The sequence below is a fragment of the Corvus brachyrhynchos genome, unplaced genomic scaffold (assembly GCF_000691975.1).
Source record: "Corvus brachyrhynchos isolate BGI_N302 unplaced genomic scaffold, ASM69197v1 scaffold103, whole genome shotgun sequence".
NCBI classification, from domain to species: domain Eukaryota; kingdom Metazoa; phylum Chordata; class Aves; order Passeriformes; family Corvidae; genus Corvus; species Corvus brachyrhynchos.
The window spans coordinates 5417067-5423425 of NW_008237436.1; the positions used below are offsets into that span (position 1 = coordinate 5417067).

Below are 6359 nucleotides of genomic sequence, written 5' to 3' on the forward strand. Positions count from 1 at the left end.
TATAAGTAAAATTGTACACTGGGTGTTTTGGTGAAGGGTTTTAAAATATAATAGTGTGATTTTATATAGTTTAAGTTAAGAATGTAGATGGTATAAGAGAGACATCTGTGTGTACGGGACATGAGAAGTTATTGGTCAAGACATAGCTGCATTGCAGTGAGAAGTGCCACAGGTGATAGGTCATTAATCTAAAACAAAGTGTCATTTTAAGTATCTATTGGATTAGAAAGTTATAAATTACGATGTAACCCTAAATCTTGTGACTAGTCGCCATTACTCGGAGGTGTTGTAAAATCTCACGCCTCGACTGATGCGTTTGTTATTTTAAACAATAAATTCGTGTAATTGCATAGTCCCATCCCTTAAAGTTATTTTCCTCCGACACGTGAAGCGCAGAAAACGGACAATACTTGTACCTTCTCATAGAAAAAACAACCACCCCCAGGCTCATACAAAAAAATAATAAGTTTTTCCAGGATATTATGCAAAGTCATATATTTATACAGCTGAATAATACAGGGCAAAAATGCCTGTAAGTAAATGTTATAGCCCAAAGTGTGCATCTTCATGCAAATTTATCTGAGCAGCTTCTCCTTTTTGTTAATTCATAAAGCCTTTGCCTTGTATGCTCCCATTTTTATGCTCCTGGTTTTCATGAAATCTTTCCAAAATGCTAGCTCTATTCTTCTATCAGCACTGCAGTCCTACTGAAATAAGTATGGCCATATCGAGTAAACAAAAGTTCACCTAGTTCAAATTCCCTTCTCTAGCAGTGGCAAAAAACAGATGCTCAGAAAACAGGTTAAAGAACATTTGCTGACTGTTCTCAGGATACCTTCCCTGCTTCCAGGAATCAGCAGTTCAGGAACTTCTTGAACCAGGTTATTGGGTTTAATAGGTCCCTGAAGGACCTGTTTAAGGTGCTTAACCTGAGCTTTCACACTTATCATTCAATTGGCTAAACTCAACACCTCCCCTTTATGAGCTCCAATTTCCAAAGGAATGGAGCTGTGTTATTATTCACTTTCCCTGTGGGAGCAATAAATAGCCTTTAACAGTATTCTAGAAGAAATTAATTTATGATGATGCCTAAAGCTGGATCCAAGTGCCGTAATATTTTCAGCAATATTGGCCCATCTTCCTGTATAAGAAATCTTGCAAGGAACTTGTCTGAAAACAATACATGACAAATCTGCAAATCTGCTTCAGGAATTGTGATAATCGGAAAGAACCCAGGGAATTTTCTGGTGCTGTTCTATGATACTTAAGAGACCACCAGGAGATGTACTGTCCCTGCAACTGCTTTAAAAAAAAAAAAAAAAAAAAAAAAAAGAGTGTAATTGGGATAAATACCCAGTGATGTTTACATGCAGAAATATACAGCAGAATCATACCAGGAAATTAATTATTTCAATTAAAGTAACAGGACATATCGAACATCACTTTGCAGATCTTTCTGAACAGATCTGGGCAGATGTTTGGAAAATCTGGGAAATGGTATATTTAGATATTTCTGATGTATAGAAATAAGGACTGATAATTGTGTCCCCTGCTGCTTTGAATGTCAAGAATAGTTTTGGTGGTCAATTGGTGGAGAAAAAATGCCATTACCACCTAAACCACAGCAAAGCAGACTGAAGTCCTGCTTCCTCTAAAACCTTTCACAGGTTCACCTTTGAGACCATTTTCTTTTTCCCCAAGAATCTAGAACTGGAAAGAGCACATGAAATTCCTGTCTGGGATACAGACACAGCCTCACTCACCCTAATTCAAACTCCTTCAAGTGATGAAGCCTTTGTCACTGATCTCAGGAGTTCGTGCTCGACTGCACAGGTTCAAGCCTGATGCACAGTCCTGTGGGAGAACAGCAGCAAATCTCTCACTGACTTTAAAAGATGAGAACAGCTCGGCATCTGTCACCACCTTCCTGGTGATACTCAGCTTAAATACTTGTACCCTAAACACACTGCATTCTGCTTTGTATCCTAAACACACTGCATTGGTCTTTGTGAAGCTTATTGGTCTTTGTGAAGCTCCTCAAAAAGCTGCTGCTTTTCTTGAGGGCAACAGTACATGATGAGTCCTGATCTCTGAAAAGGGAATGAAGATGGCCAGTCCCAACAACTTACTAGGAATGAAAAGCACTTTCATTCAGCAAACGGGGAAAGCACTTTGCTCTAGCAAAATTTTAAGAATAGATGAAATTTAATAGCCTCCTGCAACAGAACAGCATGTGACTCAGAGGCAGCCACTCCAGCTCCGCCTCAGCTGCTTACTTTCAGTTCCTCGTTAAGGAACTGTTTACTCTAAATAAATGGAAATTTTAAAAAGTAAAGAAACCTGCTGTTTCAGATTAAAATATGCGTCTAGGCAGAAGGATGCCTCTGTCCACTTCTGCAAACGGGTGAAGTGAAATAGAGACGGAAGAGACGAGCACTTTGCTGAGTCACGGTAACCAGGGCTATCTCCAGCGCACTGCTGCTGATCATCGCCACGCAATACACAGCTCCGAAGGGAGGGGACAGGGAGTGGCAGGCAGCACAGCATTACCAGCACCACGAGTTATTTTTCAAAGCACGACTAAGGTGCTGAACTGGAGCTGTTAAATGGCTCACTGGAAATTCTGTATTAAGCAATGCAGTCAGACGCAAACAAGTTAAATCAGCTATCTACAGTGAAGAGCTATCACATGCCCAGTACATAAATGTGGTTGAAAGCAAAACAGGAAGGAAAACAAAAGCCCAAATCACCTCAAACAGAACCAAGCAGCAGCATAAAATAAATTTCAAATCCTCAAGTAGTCTGAAAGCCAGTCACAGCAGATCTAGTAGCTCTTGTAGTTTTGTTTAGGACTGGGCAAAATCACAATGGGCTGTCTGCACAAACTGCACCTGAACACAGCATGAAGGGAGCTGCTAAATTCTCCACTGAGTCATCTAAACAGAAAAGCCACCAGTGTGAAGGGCTTTCAATTGAAATATCTAAATCCGAGATATGAAATGATCAGAGATGAGCAAGGAGGACTTGCAAATACATGAGAGGAAAACAACTGAAAAGCAAAACCACTAAAAAAACCACACCATTTAGAAATAGTTGCTGTTCTGTGGTGTGTGAGATGAGCGGCCAGCAAGAACACCAGTTCAGTTAAAACTGTCTTATTCAGAAAAAATAAATATATCCTGATGCCTTACATATGCTTGAGGATTCAAACAAGCACAAATTTTCAACACAACACTTTAGAAGAGTAAGAAGTGCCATAAGGCATGGAGACTACAGATAGCAGTAGGGCTGGTGCTGTGACAGAGGTGTTCAGAACACCCCATTTTCAGGAACACAAAGTCAGTGGGATGTCATTGCCCACACCTTTGCAGTTACATCTAAACTTAGGTATGTCACTGCAGAATTATATTACTTACTCTCGTCTCTTTCTCCCAGTGGCAAGATTTGGAGAACTTCCTTCATATATCTTTGTTTGCCCTGCTCATGGGCATGACACACAATATGAAAGGTTTCTGAAGAACTGCATTTTGTATAAAACAGACTCTCTGCCAAAAATGTGTTTCTCTTCCCTTTTCAGGTTCCTTTTTTTAATTCGTGTTAGCCGTTGTTATTAAGATAGCCTTGAAAACATGAGTTGAACATTAGTAGAAACAGTACAGTAATGTTAGTCTGTAATCCATAAATGACATGTAGAGGGCTAAGGTTCTCAGTAGATTGTTAACACAGTAAATTAAAGCCAACTCAATTTTAAAAAGTACTTAACTTCTTAGAAGGCAATTAAAATCACATTTTACATGGCAATATTATTTATTAAAGCACTATTGATGTCTTCAGTATATCAAAATGTTTCAGCAAAGCATTTCTCCAAAATGTCTTCATCTTCATCAAAAGAATCTCCTAGGAAAAAAATGTTTACAGTATCAATGATTTGTGTGAACATAATTCCTTAAAGTGCACCAGGCTTTATCTGAACATTTATATCACTGAAGGTAACAATGTCTTTGACTAGTGCTGGTGGGATCTCTCAAAAGTCCCCTAATGTTCTGAACTTTGAACTTCATTGCATGCCTCCCTTTTTGTATGCCTTGACAGATAAGCAACATACCACCTTCAAAGATCAGTAATTTGTCTGGGCTTTAGATTTTTTTTCTTGGAAGCTTAGAAAGTGCTCCCTGAAAGTCTGACCTCTACAATGAATGCATGTGCTCCTTTAGTTCTTCACACATTGAGGATGTCAAAACCAAAATGCAAACCAGTGCAAACTGCAGAGCTGCAGCCACCATGTGCCCGTGACCTTTGTGAAGCCTGTTCATGGGCATGTCACTCAATTTGGGCCAGTGTGAATACTGGTGGCAGGGGAGAGAGAAGGCTAGCTTGCCATGTATTGTGTTATTTGGAAATGCTCAACTTCAAAGAATAAGCATCACCCAGCTAAGTCTGATCTTAAAAGTCCAATCATATCTATTGCTTTTAGTTCCCCTTGCAGGGGGGGACTGGAAACAAATGAGGGCCAAGTCTGTTCCAATGTACATGCCTGAGGGGAATATGTTGTGTCAGCACTGGAAGACATTCATGAACAGGCTTCAAGCTGTTGCACAAAGGTAAAAAGGTGCTTTGAGGTGACCAGCTCAGGCTGCAGCTTTACCTTCAGCACTGGTGAGCTCACAACTTTGCTGGAGCCACTTGGCTCTGCAAACCCAAGTCCAAACTTAAACACAGTTACTAGGAAGGAGAGAAGCAGAGGACCTCTCCAGAACACAGATCCAGAGCTCCACTCTTTGGCACTGGAAAGGCTGTCCTGAAAGGAACTGTGCTTTAAAACAAGTTTGGCCAGCAACCTGGACTGCACTCAAGACATTTCTGTTCCTTCGTAAGTGACACGCTCTTCAGCACAGCTGGATCTGGCAAGAAACTTAATGGGGCTCTGGACAATATCCCTCTGTGGAACAAAAGAAAGTTCCAGCAGGCTTAAAATTCCTTCTTCACCCTGCTCAAGTAAGTGTTAACAGCTGGATGAGTGACCTGAACAGCCCCTCTCACCTAGCAGCCTCACATTATTGTTTTGGCTTTACCTTATGACAAACAAAATGCTGTCACAGGATGAGTCAGACTTTGGACTTGGACGGGTTGAGGAGAAGGACACCACTCTCTACAAGCTGATCTCATGCCAGAGCAAGCACTTTTTCGAATCAGTATGCCTGTGCGCCTCTGTGAGCAAGCCTATATGCTAGACCAAAGAAGCTCAAGTAAATGATCAAGGCCACTGAGACTGTACATTGGGTTGATCCTATGTTAAGAGGTACTTGACAAGCCAGTGTTGTCCCTAAAGTTGGGACTGAATGATGTGTCACATGGCAGTGAACAAGTTAAAGCATTACTCAAGATCATATGACCCGTGTTACAGATAATCTGTCTTCAAATCACTTTATCAAGGAACTCAATTTTTATGAAGTTTCATGCCCTTATTTTAAGAGAGCAAATACATCAGGGAAACTTTGAAGTTCTGATGTGCTTTTAGCAAAAGGGACTTTTTGCAGTACTTGTAATGGAGAACCAGTATTCAAGACTGAAAGGAGGTCCTTTGGGAATCCCCAGCTATGGCACCTCTCCTTGGTGTACCACACCTGTGATAAGGCCAGAATCATTACTCGGTGTTGTCTTGGGAGGACAGTGCAGCAGCTGCCAGGGCGTGCTCCCTGTGCTGTGTACAGCAGGGTGGGCAGAGGCCACATCTGAACCGCACAACTGCAGGTCCGCAGCAGCACAGCCCTTCATGTGGAGCTGCAGTACGTGCCCCAGCAGCTGTTCCTACAGGGACACAGGCCACGAGGCCGTTCCCTTGACACTCGGCACCAGCTATGCCAGACCCGGAGAGAATGAGATCTATCTCTTCCTGGCAGTGCTGGGTTAATGGTTACACTTCATGATATTAAAGGTCTTTTCCAACCTAAACGACTCTGTAATTCTAATAATGAGAGACCAGATGGTGGCTAAGAGATGTTGCTTCTACACACGCTGACAAGCCGAGAGCACACGGAAGGGGAGCAGCTATAATAAAACCTCTATGCTGTATCAGCTGAGAGCGGAGCGCACGGCAGCACGGAGGAGCAGCACGCCGCGGGCTCCTCTTCGGATAGGGACGGCCACTTCGGCCCTGTGCAGGTTGAGCTCCAGGCCAGGGTCGCGGTGCTAAACGAGGCCAGGGATGCCGCTGATCACGCAGATCCTCGTTGTGTAAGCAGCCCAACACGCCGCGGGCCCGGGGAGCGCTGAGCGGCGGCGTGCGGCGCGGTGCTGAAATGGCCACGGTGCGGATGTGTCCCGACCCCTGGCAGCGGCCCCGGCGGGGGACAAACACC

At 42.9% G+C, this 6359-nt stretch overlaps 1 protein-coding gene across 2 annotated transcripts in view; it reads left to right on the forward strand.

Moving 5' to 3' along the window:
- Positions 1–6146: 6146 nt before the first annotated feature.
- SLC46A3 (solute carrier family 46 member 3) overlaps positions 6147–6359 on the forward strand; it is a 13092-nt gene continuing 12879 nt past the window's right edge. The window contains exon 1 of one of the 2 annotated variants that reach the window (XM_017731374.1): positions 6147–6234. The gene's annotated coding sequence lies outside the window, so the exon portion shown is untranslated. Of the gene's footprint in view, positions 6235–6290; positions 6309–6359 lie in introns of those variants that run through there. The other variant, XM_017731375.1, reaches the window with a different exon arrangement.